Source organism: Pleurodeles waltl, chromosome 3_1 (genome assembly GCF_031143425.1).
Source record: "Pleurodeles waltl isolate 20211129_DDA chromosome 3_1, aPleWal1.hap1.20221129, whole genome shotgun sequence".
Classification (NCBI taxonomy): Eukaryota; Metazoa; Chordata; class Amphibia; order Caudata; family Salamandridae; genus Pleurodeles; species Pleurodeles waltl.
The window spans coordinates 1,335,182,409-1,335,197,561 of NC_090440.1; the positions used below are offsets into that span (position 1 = coordinate 1,335,182,409).

At 43.9% G+C, this 15,153-nt stretch overlaps 1 protein-coding gene across 4 annotated transcripts in view; it reads right to left on the bottom strand.

Moving 5' to 3' along the window:
- PCSK7 (proprotein convertase subtilisin/kexin type 7) overlaps positions 1-15,153 on the bottom strand; it is a 188,937-nt gene that overhangs the window by 136,318 nt on the left and 37,466 nt on the right. For all 4 annotated transcript variants that reach the window (XM_069224707.1, XM_069224705.1, XM_069224706.1 and 1 more), the window contains one exon: positions 9,932-10,008. The gene's annotated coding sequence lies outside the window, so the exon portion shown is untranslated. The remainder of the gene's footprint in view (positions 1-9,931; positions 10,009-15,153) is intronic.

A 15,153-nucleotide genomic window follows, 5' to 3' on the forward strand; every position in this document is an offset into this window, starting at 1 on the left:
ATTTCTTTGATGAACAGCCAATACGTGTTCCGCCTCCTTGATGGCCCGCACCCTGGAGCTTTTTCAAGGATGACACTTATAGGGAAGTGCTGCTATTGGTGGTATTCTCCATCTTTGGAGTAGGCTGTATAGTTGTATCTCAGTCAAAAAGCCTACTAGTACACCATTCTTAAAAGTGAAACAGAATGTACACCCTATTCTTCTGATCTGGATCACCAAATCACATTGTATTTGGTGGTCTCCGCTTGTGTAGATAGTGGGAACAATGCTCCTTCGGCAAATTTACCACCTCCGTCATTGCTAAAGTTAGATTATAGGTGAATACATTCCTCTCTTTAGACTCACTCGCTGTGGAGTTCTAGGGCCCGCCCACTTCAGAGGGGTGAAAAAAAAATTCACCACCACAAACATTCATCAAATATAACTAAAGGCATTTTGAGTTGTACTTAGTTTCCCGAGACTTAACATTCAGAGTTTGAAGTTCAATCATGCGTTCGTTGAATCTAGTGTTGGCGGTGTTTATGTAATCATGAGGGCTGACTGTAGCAATTTGGTGGAATATGGTAAGGTTAATTTTTTTTTTATTATCTCGAAAATATATATGGTCTCTTCCGATTATACTGTGAGGTAAAGCTAACAAGAAAACGATTTGGAGATGAAGAGACACAGGGATTAGGTCATCAGCGGTAATCATGCCCATCATCAAAACATAAGATTCAGGGTTGTAAACTTAGTGAGGGTGGGTGCTGGGGAGGGCTCTTTTTGCAGGGTTATCCCTAAACGTTTTGCCTTCTTCCTCCTATTTTTTTCTGATCTGTTTGCTGGTTTCTTGTCTCTGCACACTTTACCACTGCTGATCAGTGCTAAAGTGAAAGTGCTCCCTATGTAAATTGCATTGGTGACTGGGTTATCTATGATTGGCATATTTGATTTACTCATAAGTCCCTAGTAAAGTGCACCAGAGGTTCTCAGGGCCTGTAAATCAAATACTACTAGTGGGCCTGCAGCATTGATTGTGCCACCCACAAGAGTAGCCCTGTGAGCATGTCTCAGGCCTGCCACTGCAGTGTCTGTGTGTGCAGTTTTAAGCTGCCATTTCGACCTGGCAAGTGTACCCACTTGCCAGGCCCAAACGTTCCCTTTTACTGTACGTAAGTCACCCCTAAGGTAGGCCCTAGGGAGCCCCATGGACAGGGTGCAGTGTATGTTAAAGGCAGGACATGTACTGATGTGTTGTACATGTCCTGACAGTGAAATACTGCAGAATTCGGTTTTCACTTCTGCAAAGCATATCTCTCTCATAGTTTAACATGGGAACTGCCTTTCAATATATTTTAAGTGCAGTTTCCCATTGGGAACAGATAGAAATGTGGAATTTGGGGTCTCTGAACTCAATTTAAAAATACATATTTTGGTAAAGTTGGTTTTTAGATTGTCAGTTTGAAAATGGCCCTTTTAGAAAGTGGGCCTTTTCATGCTTAACCATTCGGTGCCTCTGCCTGCATGTGTATTCCTCGTCTGGGTCAGAATGATAGTTGGGCTGTTGTGAATTCCCTCTAGACAGTGACACAAAGGGAGCTGGGGTGTAGCCTGCATATCCTGATGAGTCTCCTGGGCTGGAGTGGGGAGGGAGGAGCTGACACTTACATCTGAAGGGGCTGTGCCTGTCCTCACACAATGCAGTCTCCGACCCCCTGGAGTGTGTCTGGGGCCAGGCCTGGGCAAGGCAGGATCTTGTGAACAACAGAGACTTTCCTTTGAAGTTTGCATACTTCAAAGGCAGAAAGGGGTATAAGTAGCGGACCCAAAACCCTGACTACTAGAACACTTCTCCTAGGCAGAGGTTCCTCTTGATCCAGAAGAGCTGAAGAGCTGGAGGAGGAGTACTGCGACTTTGCTGTGTGTGCTTTGCTAGGTTGGCCTGCAGTTGCTGCTTCTGCCTTAAAGAGGGCAAAGACTGGACTTTGCTGTGTATCCTGCTTATGAAGTTTCTCCAAGGGATTGGATTAGAGCTTGCCTCCTGTTGGAAGTCTCAGGAAAATCAAAGACTTCAGTGTCATCTGCCTACAGCACTGGGAACTGTGCGTTTTGAGCTGCAACAGAAGAAAAAACACTGCAATGGTGTGAACGACGCTGCTGACTGCACCGTGACCTGACAACGCCACACGGAGCCTGCCACACATCGCACTGCAACCCTGGTCTCACCACTGCTGCCACTGTCACCGAGCCGCTGCATGCACGTGGCCTGTGGGCCCTGCACTCCGCATCACCTTGCTCACCCCGCAGCCTTGGCATCCCCGAAGATGGTGCTCCACACCGACACCGACGCAGTCTCTACTTGTACAGGATGCAAACCGACTGCCAACTAGAGACCCCATTTCTAACAGTGGGCATGGTACAATGTTTAATGATACCATTAGAAGACAGGAATTAAGGGAACATATAGACTGCACTGTCACCCAGTTCCCCAATATAGACTGAAATCTCCTAAGATATATTCAAATCAGAGAGGATAAGTTGACTAGTAATGTGTTCCACACACTCTTTAGTAAAATTCAAATGGTCATCTGGAAAATAGGTGACATTAATCCTGAATAACCAGGCGTGCAGTTGTATGATTTCAACAATCAAGCACTGACAAGTAGCATAGGAGTCAGTGGCAATTGCCCTACATTGGTCATTGACAATAAAAGTGACAACTACTCTTCCACTTGGTCTCCTTTCCCAGTGAAAAAGCAGGGAAGCAGCAGAACCATAATAGTTTAAGTGTCGCTGAACCAGGTTTCAGTAATGACAAGAACATGGAACACTGGAAAACAGTGGTCCAAAAACTTAAATACATGACACGCTGCTGCCTGAAAGGGGACTCGGAGTCCCAGAACTCAAGCCCAGGGCAGGCCCATCCATTGCCCGTCATTGGCCGGAAGAGGCTGGCCTGGGCAGTCCCTCTTAGTCTCAGCAGCAGGGGGCAGGGGTAAGTGACTGAGTTTTAGCCCACAGACAGATAGTGGACAAGGTTTTTTTTTTTTTTTGTATTATCCCTTTTTTTAAACTCCACCTGTGGTAAACCTTTATGGTGGAAGAAGGCTATTTGGTTTACTAGCAACCCAAACAGTGGCCGTTCATGGCGACTGACTTGAGAGGCATCTGGGGCACCTGAGGAGATCAGTGAAGATGGGCAGGAGAAAGTCTTTGCTAATTGGAGATCAGGGAGGAGGGGAAATGGGTAAACTAAATTCTAACTCAACATTGGATTCCTTTCTGATGCGTGTTGTTGGGGTAGTCACAAGAGAGATTGACCTGGCTGAAAGGAGACTCTCGTTGGGATTGGGTGACTGGCAACAAACGTCCACTGAAGATGGGGGTTTGGGGACCATCGTGGGTGAGGATGGTCAGTCTCGGGATAGTCAGCAGGATTTGCCCTAAACCTCGGACCAAGTAGAACCAGAGGGGCTCAGGGCAAAGGGTGTGGGAGGTGGAATAAGGAAGAGCAAGTGGCTTTTGATGACCTCTCTGCCTGGCAATAGCAGCCCTCCTTCGAAAAAGAACAAGCCTGCAAATAGACCCGGGAAGAAAACTAAACTGTCCCAACTTGCTACGTCTAACTCGAACCCTGTGGGTCCTATGGATCAGTGCGCCGGTTCGTGCCTTAAAAAGTTTCTTGTCAAAATTCAAAGAATTGATTGAGTCTTGTTTGACCCCGGTATTGGAAAAACTGCGGGTGCTTGAAATGGCAGTCTCTCAGATCAGTGGCAAAGAGAGGCCTAGGTTGGCTGCTGAGAATGAGGGCCTTTCAGATCCTAGGTGGCAAAGCAGTGTGTGAGAGAGGGCGCAGCAGCAACAAGAAAAACCTAAATCCTTGTTGAGAGAGATGCAAAAACCTCCTATTCACGCAATCACAAGGGATGTTGGCATCCGCTCAGAGATCGTTGGGGGAGTCTCCTTAGTATCTTCGGAGACAAATTGTAGGAAGGATGGTGGGGGGATTTTTGGCAGTGGGCATACGGATACTGTGGGCGTGATTCAAGAAAGAAGTGAGATTCAAAACTCACATGGGGGAAATTGTCCCCCCCTAGTCTGCTTAGAGCTTCCTCCAGCCTGTGCACCATATGTGGTGGTGCTCACTGGTGTTCCCCCCCCTAGTACCGGGTACAAGTGAATCCACGGCCCAATTAAAGAACAAGACCTGCCATTGGCTGAGTAAAAACAATGATTTTGTGTGTAAGGACTTTGAGGATATCCTGTTGGTCTGAAGAATTGACTGGGTTGGGCCCCGGGCAAAGGTTGGAAATGGGGCCTGTGTGATTATAAATTGTAGACATCCAGGTATGGCCCAGAGGATTCTTCTGTCACATCGCTTAGCTTTCCAGCTGAAGAGCAAGATAGGCATTGTCCCTTTAGGTTTTTTCTACAACCACACAAAGGTGAGATATAACACTTTAATTAGGAATCTTAGCCCTGGGCAGGGTGCCCCACAGCTAAACAGTTTGGGTCATGTTTTTACTCCCTCTAGAGAGCTGGAGAGGGTGGATTGACGTTATGCACAGAGTCACTTGGAGAGGGGGGGGGGGTGGAGGGGTGATGATTTCTACTCCTGTTGCCTGGAATATTCAAGGACGGGATGGTTCAAACGGGAAGTGTTGCCTCATCTCCTGGAACGTAGCTGGGTATGACTCTAGGCTTTTGGATAGTAACTGGTTGAAGTTTGTGGCACACTATGATTTCATCTTATTGCAAGAGACCTGGTCAGATGGGGTGGTTTTATGGGGTGGTTTTCAAAGTTTTACAGTCCCGGCCGTAAGGTCCCAAGGCGGGCGCCCAAAAGGTGGTTTAGTCACCTTAATTCGACTCTCTAAAATAGCTAGAGCTTATCAAATTATGTGTGAACATCAGGGCTTTTTATTCACGTGTGTAGTCTTCTCAAATTAATTTAATGTTGTGCTGGTCAATTTCTATAATGATGTTTGGGATTCTGGGTGTCAAATTGAGGTGCTTTTCTCTGTTTTGCTGAAATTGAAGTGTAGACTGGAGGGTTTCGGGTTGGCTTTTTGCGCTGTGGGGCAGGGGACTTTAACGCCAAATTAGGGAGTTATAGTACTATGGAGAACCCATTTGAACAGGATTACAAGACAAGGTCAGTAGTGGGGACACATGATGCGAGGGGTGGGGTGTTGATTAAAGGCTTGAGGAGCCTGAACCTCCTGAACTTCCGCGATCTGGGAGTGGTGGGCTCACATGAGGCTCCCACTTTTGTTGGTAGGGGGTCTGGAACCACAATCAACTACATATTTGTGTCCCCTTCCTTAAAGAATATGGTTATGGAAGGTGAAGTAGTAGTGCAGCACTTTCGTGATTGTAACCCCCTTAGGATTTCTTTTAATTTCCCTGAGAAAATGCAGAACTTAGTGAGGGGTGGGCCGGTCTCGGTGAGACCTAAAGACCAGGGCAGACGTCTCTGCTGGAAACAAGTTAATATTCAGCAATTAAATAGAGAGGGTGGTTAGTTAAAACTTAAATATAATTTTAGGAACACTCTTGGCTGATTCTACAAGCCCCGGGGAAGTCATGGATGCTATATCCATTTTAAATAGAGCCTTTAAAGCAGGCATGACTGCAGCTGTCCAGCGCCCGTGCAAGCTTCAGGGGGTTTTTGTTTACTAAGCCCTGTTATGAGCCCAAGCAATCTCTGAGGAAGGCTTTGAAAGGTAAACCGAGAGACATAACCTTGCGAGGGCCCTTTATAAATCTGTCCTCAGGGACAGAAAGCAACAGCTTAAGGAACAGGCTTGGAAGGAGCTAGAAAGGGCCACTCTATCTAAGAACCCCGGTTTGTTCTGGAAGGTGGTCAATAAGGGCTCTATTGAAACGGAAACTTCTGAGGGCTTGGGTTGCAATATTACCCCTGAGACGTGGGTGGCCCACTTTTGTGGATTTTTTTCTGGATGCCCTATAGGAGACCAAAGGGGTGATCAGCAGGGACACTCCCCAGATCTAGCTATTATGTTTAACCTAGAAGAGGTCAAGATCACAAAGCCCCGGGTCCGACACTATTCCAATGGATTTATACAAACATTGTCCACAGCTGTGGGCACCAATTTTGCTAACTTTTCTCAATGCAGCAGTGAGTGGGGGAATCCCTGCTAGTTGGAGATCGGCATGTATTGTCCCCATTTACAAAAAGGGCAATCGCAATGATCCGAAGTCGTATCGCCCGATTTCTCTGCTTGCCTCCTCAGTAAAATATTTGGGTCGGATTATTCTCAGTCGCATTGAGGATTGGATGTCTGACAATTCAATCTTGTGTAGGGCTCAGTACGGCTTCAGGGAAGGGTTAGGTACCCTAGAGCAGTGTTTAAATCTGCTTATGCTGATTGGCAAGTATACACAGGCCACAAGGGGTACCCTGTACCTTGCTTTCATGGACCTAAGTTACGCCTTTGATAAGGTAAATCGTAGCAAGCTCTGGGATAGGCTTACCCAGATGGGCATGGATCCTCTCATTGTGGAGCTGCTTCGCTATCTCCACTCAGGTACCAATGCTAATGTGAGGGTTGGGCAGCATGGTGAAAGTACGGAGTTGTTTGAATTAAATAGGGGAGAGCGACAGGGGTGTGTTTTGGCCCCTACCTTTTTTCTGCTGTACACAAATGGGTTGTTCGATTTTTTAGCTGAGAGATGTAAGGACACTCCTAAAATCAATGGTAAGAGTATTCCTGTATTGATATACGTAGACGATGCTGTTCTTATGGCCCGCACCATGAACGGTTTACGTGAGGCAGTTAAAGCTTACGAAAGCTTTATGACATCATTAGACTTTGAGATAAATTGCAGCAAATCTCATTTTATGGTCTATGGTAAACCTTTAAGTAAGGTGGGCATTTTAAAATTAAAGGAACAGGTGATTGGAAAGGTGCAGGATTTTCCCTATCTTGGCGTGATTTTTGATGATAAGGGTATGTGGAAACCCTGTATTGCCAAGAGAGGGAGGCTTTTTAATTCTACAGTAGGTGCTACGTTTCAATTTGCTGCCAGGGTTGGTAACAAACCTATAAAGCCCCTGCTCGAGGTAGACAGGCGTAAATGCGTTCCAGTTTTGTTGTATGGGGCCCCACTGTGGGGTTATATAGAAAATAGGACCCCTGTGACTGAGGAAAACCGTTTTTGTAGAAGGCTTTTAGGGATGGGTCAAAATACTTCTCGGTTTTGTTTGCACCTTGAGTTGGATTTCGATTTCATAGAAGACACCATTAAATTAGCTCCTGTTTTATTGTGGATTTCAATATGGACGAATGAATCCGCGCCCCTAAACAGGCAAATCCTGCATGATTGTTTGCGATGCGATCACGCTAAGGAAATTCCCTGGTTGGCCTATAAAAGAAATGTTGTTAATGCTTTGGGGCATCCAGACATCTTTGATGCTCCAGAGTGTTTTCTAGAGTGGACAAAAGTGGGTAAAGGAGAATTTTTTAAAAATGGTAATGGCCAAGAGGGAGGAGACGGAGCTAAGAAAGAAATCAGTGAGGGATTTTATTGTGATAAAGATGGGGGTGGGCCCAGAGACCTACCTCTTGGAGGTCAAAAATGTATGGGAAAGGACCCTCATCACACACTTTTGTTTGGGTGTGATCAGAACTAATCTGTGCTTCCCGTTAGTGCAGTTTTATCAGAACACCATAATACTGAGTCCGTGTGATGGTGTTTCCCTTCAGACCCTAATGCACTTTACTATGTTTTGTGAGCTATATGCACCTTTTAGGAAACAATATTTAGTCCCCCTTTTGAGGGACAGGGGTTTTGTGCAATACCATCCAGCTTTTTTATGGTTATGTATGACTTCGGAGGCGAGGGTGTGGCGAGGGATTGGTTCTTTTCTAAAGGGAGCAATAATTTGGCAGAATAGTGCACATTTTTAATTATGGTGTAGTGTCTATACAAATTTTTATTGTAAGCATGGTACCATCAATTTTGAGTTTTAATATGTTGTCATATTAGGGAGATTGCAAGGTCTAAGAGATTGTTATGTGTTGTGTATTTTTTGACCTGTTAAATGTGTCTAATAACCGGGAAAGAGCCTTATTGTTAAAATTCGGAGTTGGCATTATATGTTTTATGCTATTTTCTGGTTATGGGATCCTTGGAGGGTGCAGTGTGTTTGTGACAATGTGTCTTCCAAATCCTTTTGTATTTTTTGGTATTTTGCAAGCTTTATAAATCTTTTAGAGTTCAATACTTATTGCCTCTTTTTAAAACTCAAAGTTTTAAACAATGTAAAGCTGTTTTTCGATTTTAAAAATTGTAGTTTTCTTAAAGCAGTTGTATATTATCACAACAGTTTTTACTTTTAGATCATATTTTTGTATTTATTATTGTTCACCCTTATAGTATTTCCTTTGTGTCTTTTATGCATTGTGGATATTATTTATTATGATTGTCTTTGACATTCAAATAAAGAAGAATTGAAATTGATTCAATGAGCAAATACCTGCCTGCTTCATTATTGCAGTTCATATTCAATAGAGTTAAGACACTCCGAATGTGGCGCTATGTAACACTTTCTACATGTCCTGCCCTCTAGAGGTCATGTTTCCTGAAGCTGCGATGTGAATATGGGACAGACTGAAAATTTACAGGGTACACCATCTGAACATTAGTGCAAAAAATGATAGATGGATTTCCACAGTGCAGAATTATGTAGAGAGCAACACAGAGCTGTATAAAGTGGTGGTAGTGGGAAGATGAACAGAGGTTGAAGGTAAGTGGGTAAAGCAAGTGGGATGTGAGCTAGGGTTCATATTTTGAAGGTTACATGTGGATGAGATTTTGTTTTAGGAGGAGGGAATTCATTTGCTTCCTGAAGTTCAGAAGACAGCACGCTTGCCTCATCTGGGTGAGGAGGGAAGCCCAAACCTCTTCTGGTATATCAAAGGCCTGGCATACTACCTTTCCCTGCTTGCATTTTCTTGTCTTGGTCCTAATAATTTTGCTAGTGGCTGGGTACCTTCATCTTGCTTGCTTGATAAGATGGACTATTCAAGCTTCCCCCTTTGCAAGTGATGAATCAGGTTGGCAAAGTGAGAGTGTGGAAATCTTCTGGGGCAGGTGTATTTGTCTTCAATCTTGAACTTGCTGTGTATATTGATAATCTGCACAGTGGCTTTAGTGATCATTGTTTGAAAGGTGAGGTGAGGGATAGGTGCGATTCTGAGAATTCAGCAAGCAGGACATTGCCTGCATCGAAGTGAGGCTACTCTTATCAAGTTTGCCATGGTTAGAAGTGCCTTCATGCTGTGCAGCACAATGAGTCTATGCCAAGCAGCCGAAGGAAAGCGAATGGTGGATGGCTGTCCCACTTCATGAAGAGGCCTAATTTGTTCAGGACACTTTACAAGGACACTGTATAAGGACTTCAGGAGTGTGGGTCTCCGGTTTATACTTTTCTATTTGTATTGTAAGCAGTTCTCACAAACAAGTCTGTGTAGCAGCTCAGTAAAGGTATTATGATGCATGCAACAGAACTCTGTGGGAGACAATCTATGTCACAGCAAGTGGCGACACTAGTACATATAAGGGAAGTCTACAAACAGAAGATGTTACCCACTACACAAGCCTCTTTAATTGGGCTTGGGCATAACAGTGTAGGGGGAGCACACTGCAGCATGGCTGTAGTTCACTGTGGTGTGTTCCACACTCTCCATGTGTGGCCACCACACTTTGGTCTTTTGAAGAAATTAACAAAATATGAGCTCTCTATATAGCACTAATTGCAAATACAGCAGGGTCATGAAAGATACAATTACATGAATTGAAAGGCTACCCACATGCAATTAATGGTAAAGTTTACAGCATCATATGAACAATTGTTGAAAAGGCAATGCCTACTTCAAACAAGATGTATTTACGTTCAAACAAATTTTTAGAGAAATTAACATACCTGTTTACATATAATTAGTATGAATAGTTATAGCTCCCAAAACCTTCAATGTGACTGCATCATTGAGTCCTCAATACCTACAAGAGAAATAATGAATTTCTGAACCAGGGGGCATACAACAAAAGCTATGCTTTTAATATCCCAGTACTGCATTCCAGCCAACTGCATAAAGTAATCGGGTGGAATCTTTCAAGGATTTTAACCATTCCATCATATCTTTATTTTATCTTTATTTTCGGTAAGTAAAAAACAAACCATTAAAGTACAATACACAACAAAGAGAAAAAGAGCTTCATAAAAGCAGGAGGGTACTAAAAAAGTAAAATAAGAACACAGTTAAAAGAAACAGAACAAGTTTAAAAACAAACAAAAAATAAGCAGCCGGATAAGCATCACTTAATATAATGAAAGGCTGTACTCAATAAGGAAACTGGTTCCATAAATCAGTGATTATTAAGAATATAATACACCAATATCTATATCCTGAGGAGTAATCACGCGTCCAATTTGATAAATATACATAAATAAGTCTAAAAATTAGTTCCCCAAACTTACTCCTTAAAATTGCTAATCTCAGATGTCAGAATAATACAATTGTTTTTACCATTAATAAAACTGTCTGGGTGGATGAATCACATTTTAAAATTCTCACAACATAAAATGAAGGATCAGTTCCATAGATCTATAAGTAATCCATAATAAACCGAACCAAAGTCTATATCCTATACAACAAGGACTACAATCATACATCCAAGTTAAATAAATATACATAGATAAAATTAAACATTAACTACCCGGTTTAGTTCCTTCACTTTTACAACCCAACGGGCACTGTTTAGATCTATTAGTTGAGCCGGCCCATTTATACGTAAAACTGTACAAAGGAAGAGACCCGATCCTAAACCTAATAAAAAGGGCACGAGCAAGTGGAGATAACTTTGCGTCCTTAAAGGGCTCAAATTCGTAATGACATTTAACAAGTAAAAAATTGTCGACCATAGACAATGGAATAGAACTAACAAATTGTCCAACTTGAACATTATGCCAGAAAGCGTCCTTTAACAGCTGTGCAGCATTTTTAGGAATAGAAATAGGATCCTGCCAATAGGACCCTAAGCCAAGCCGAGAGAAAGATTGTTCAACAAAGACACACCATTTAGTTTTAATACTAGAATCGCGGCCCGCCACATTGAGAAGGCCACAACGAAAAGGGGTTAGGGCATCTGTTGTCCACAACTGAATCCAAAACAGCAGGGGCCTTAAGGCAGCAATCTGTGAAATTGAGAAAAGATTTAGGTCCAGGCGAATGGGCAAGGATGGGGTACTCGAAGGAACCTTTAGCATCATTTTTAGAAACTGATTTTCCGCCCTTGCCAAATTCGCCAAATTACAGTGGCCCCAAAGTTCAGCTCCATATAAGGCGGCCCCCCTAGCTTGAGCTTTGTATATTTCCAGTGCAGGGGATATTGAAAATTTTGGAGAACTAGAGGCAAATCTGACAATGCCACCCGCCCTCTGCTTCAGGCATAATAAAGATTTTTGGCGTTGGGCATGCCAAAGATGTGAATCTTCCACTTTAATGCCTAAGTAATCAAAGGTACCCACCCTTTCCAAGTGGACACCATCTAAATATACAGGCCTCTTAATTTTTTGCCTAATATCTCCAAAAACCATGTATTTTGTTTTTGCTGAATTAATTGATAGCCCATGGTCAGTGCAAAACTCCAGAAATCTGGAGAGCAGCCTAGAAAGGCCCATGGCAGTACGTGATAACAGTAGGGTATCATCTGCAAACAGAAGACAAGGAATCTTCTGCCCGCCCAGGCTAGGGGCATCACTTTGACAGTCTAAGAGGTATGGCAAACAAGCATTGATAAACAAGAGAAACAAAGTGGGCGCCAAGACGCAGCCTTGCCTCACACCCCGTACAGTTGGAAAAGCAGGAGTCAGATCGCCAATAGCACCCCAGCGGACTTTAGCACAGTTATCAGAATAGAGATCCTTAATGATGTTAATCATAGAACCCGGAACACCGGTGGTGCTAAGAACCTCCCAAAGCTTGGCACGTGGGACAAGGTCAAACGCAGATTTCAAATCAACAAAGGCCACAAACAAGTGGCCTTTATCTGCGTCTACGGTCTTCCACTTAATGATGGTAAATCGGAAGATCTGATCGATGGTGCTGATCTTGTCCCTAAATCCTGCCTGAAGATGGCTTAAGACCTGATTTTTCGTTATCCATTCTTTTAATCTAGTTAGCAACTGGTACGAAAAAAAATTCTGCAAGTTGTCTAATAGACTAATAGGTCTATAATTCCCAGGGGATCTCTTGTCTCCTTTTTTATTCCCAGGGGAGCTCTTGTCTCCTTTTTTCATTCATATGGCGATATCTTTACGAACACTGCTGTTTCTTATCTAATTGGTGTCAAGGCTGCTCAATTTAGAAAAAAATGGTGTCAATGTTCAATGAGCTTTGGCAAAGCCAGTAGGCCTCGCCTTTTGGACCTATTGGGTTTGCCAATGCTGTTTGCACATTTAGTCAGCATCGGTAAAAGCATTTTTTGCTGATGCTTTCCTGCTGTGCGCTATCAGCTAAAAGAACAAAAATAACGTGAGGATAAAGTGGCGTCATTTTGTAGGCCAACTTATGCATGATGATGTATGGGGGTGCAGGGGTCATCAACCAGGCACATCTACTAAATGATGAGCATGTCTTTTTTTTTATTGCTTATCGGAGATATGGATTGGTAAATAAAAAAACAAAAACAAATTTAATTGACATGAAAAGTATTTTTTTAAAGGAAGAGGGAAGGCATTTGTTGCCTTGCCCTCCAAAAAATGTAAAATATAGAACTTAAAAAAAAGTGTGGCAGGAGTGGAAGCAACTGGGAGTGTGCAGGGAATTTAAAAAAAGCCTAATGAAGAGAGGAAGGGAAGGAAAAACAGCAGACGAGGGAGAGAGCAACATGGAGTGTGGGGTAGCATCAGAGGGGAAAAGCACATACGAGAGAGAGCAGAGCAGAACAAAGAGGTTGGATATTGGCGGGGGAGAAGTACACAAGGGAGTTCAGGAAAAAAAACATGCACTCTCAAAGAATGTTTAACCAAAAGAAAAGAAAACAAGCAGTTTCCTAAAAGTGAGCAGTAAAAGGATACAAGTACACAAGTCGGACAATCGTAAGGACAGCAAAGAGGCTATGCTCCAGGGGAGGAATGAACACAAGAAGAGGGAGGCAAGCCATTAAATTAAAAAAAAAGCTTGTGAGATTGTCAAGAAAGCCAATCAATGGTAAGCAACAGACAGGCATGTAAGTTCTTGGTAAGTCCACAATAGATCCTTCACAATTAGGCAAGCTCTAAAAAAGGATTACCTGAAAAATACATAACCTGTGCACTCTCAGCATGCCCCATTTTTAGTTTGAGCCTACAAGACTTAGGGGCTGATTACGATTTTGATGAACGAAAACATCCGTCCGCCAAACTCATGACGGAAAGGTCAATGCGGTTCTGGGGACCTCCCCGCCAGCCCCATTACGACTTTCCCACTGAGCTGACCGGCAGAAACCAAGGTCAGCCCAGTGGGAAAGGTGCAATAGCATTGTTGCCGGCTCATAATAGAGCCTGTGGCAATGCTGCAGCCCGCCTGTCGCTCACCATTTATTGGTTTGCATGGTACTCTTCTTTACAGCCTTGTAATTCGTCAAGGCATGTCAGACATCATTTCCGTTCCGCTGTGTGGAGCACGGATCAAAAACGAATCGATTTCAACTTAATTAGTGCCTGTCCGCTGCTTCCGACATGATCGAGGTACTATTTTGTTCTTACTTTCAGTGCCCCACAAACAGAAAGCGAGTGACTGGCAAAAACGTGCCTCGCAGGACAAACAAAATCACAAAGTTTTATTTTTTAAAGCTAACTATTTTATTAAGTCGTCTTTTCTCAGTTTCCGCTCATGTTTTTTTTTTTTTTTTTTATCGTGGGCGCTGTTGTCAAAAGATGACCATTAACTTGTTCTAAATATGCAAGACCTATTACATTGCAAATGCGTGTTTTATTTTGTGTGGAGGACTACATGAGAGTGCATGTGTTTTGAGCAGCCTCCCTCATGCACATCTCCCCCTTTGCACTCGGTGTTGCTCTCTGTGGCCTATCTGCTTCATCCCCATCCCCCCTTGCATTCGTCCCAGTGCTTCTCCCCATTGCGTCCTACCCACCACCCGTGCCCTTCGAAGAGTTACTGCTTGGCCCTATAGTTGTGAGGTGGTTCACTGACTGATGTAGTCATCATCTTCCAGCTCCTTTCTATTTCTATCCAGCACTGCTTGATCTTTCTTAAAAATTGAGGTATAGATGTCCGAGACTCCTTATCGGGCCCATGCTTTTGTTCTTTTTTGTCTCTCCTGCTGACCCTAAGTCAGGAAACATTTTGGGGATAGCTGTGATTGCCAAGCTAAGAGCTGAAGCCTTTTTGTTTGGGGTTATTTGTGATGCGTTTGGTGCTCAGTTCTAATTTTTCCATTACTAGGGCTGTCTCCCACTTATCAGGAACACAGATTTGGATGCAACACATTTGTGCTAGATTACTGAAGTCCATCACTGCAGCATTCTATTTGCCAGCATCTCCATAATTCTCATTTGCCCTTGTGTCAAAGGGAGTAGATGTGCAGACTTCTAAGCCGGTTTGGGTGCAGAGGCTGCAGATGTGGATGAGGTTCAGGGTCACTCAATACTTGGAGCTTCATAACCTTCCTGTCCACATCGGGAAATATAGCGGTCAGCTAGTCGCGCTGAGTGCGGGTCTCCGCCCTCCGCTCGCTTGCTCTCCTACCTTCTGGGATGGCCTCCCGCATGAATCTGCACTCTGCCTGAAAGGGCCCGCATCGGATGGGTGTCCCAAGGCAGGGTGTTCCTATCTGGGTGAGCTGAGACTTCGGCGTACTTTCCCTCGGTGTTCCCCTCGCGCTGGCTCCAGGCAGCTTGGCTGATCTGCCGGAACAGAGGGGCAGTGCCCAGGCTGTGCTTCCAGGGCAGCCGGGGCAGAGTCCGCACAGGTTAATTCTTGGCTCTGCCTTGGCTCGAACAGGAGTTTGGAGGGGAGCTGACTCCAGAGCCCCTCTTTACCAGTGACAGTCAGGATTATTTTTTAATACACCAGGCTGCCCTGGTTGAACATCTCTGCATGCCCCCCAGGCGTCCATCGGGACCTGGGGCCAGGACACAGC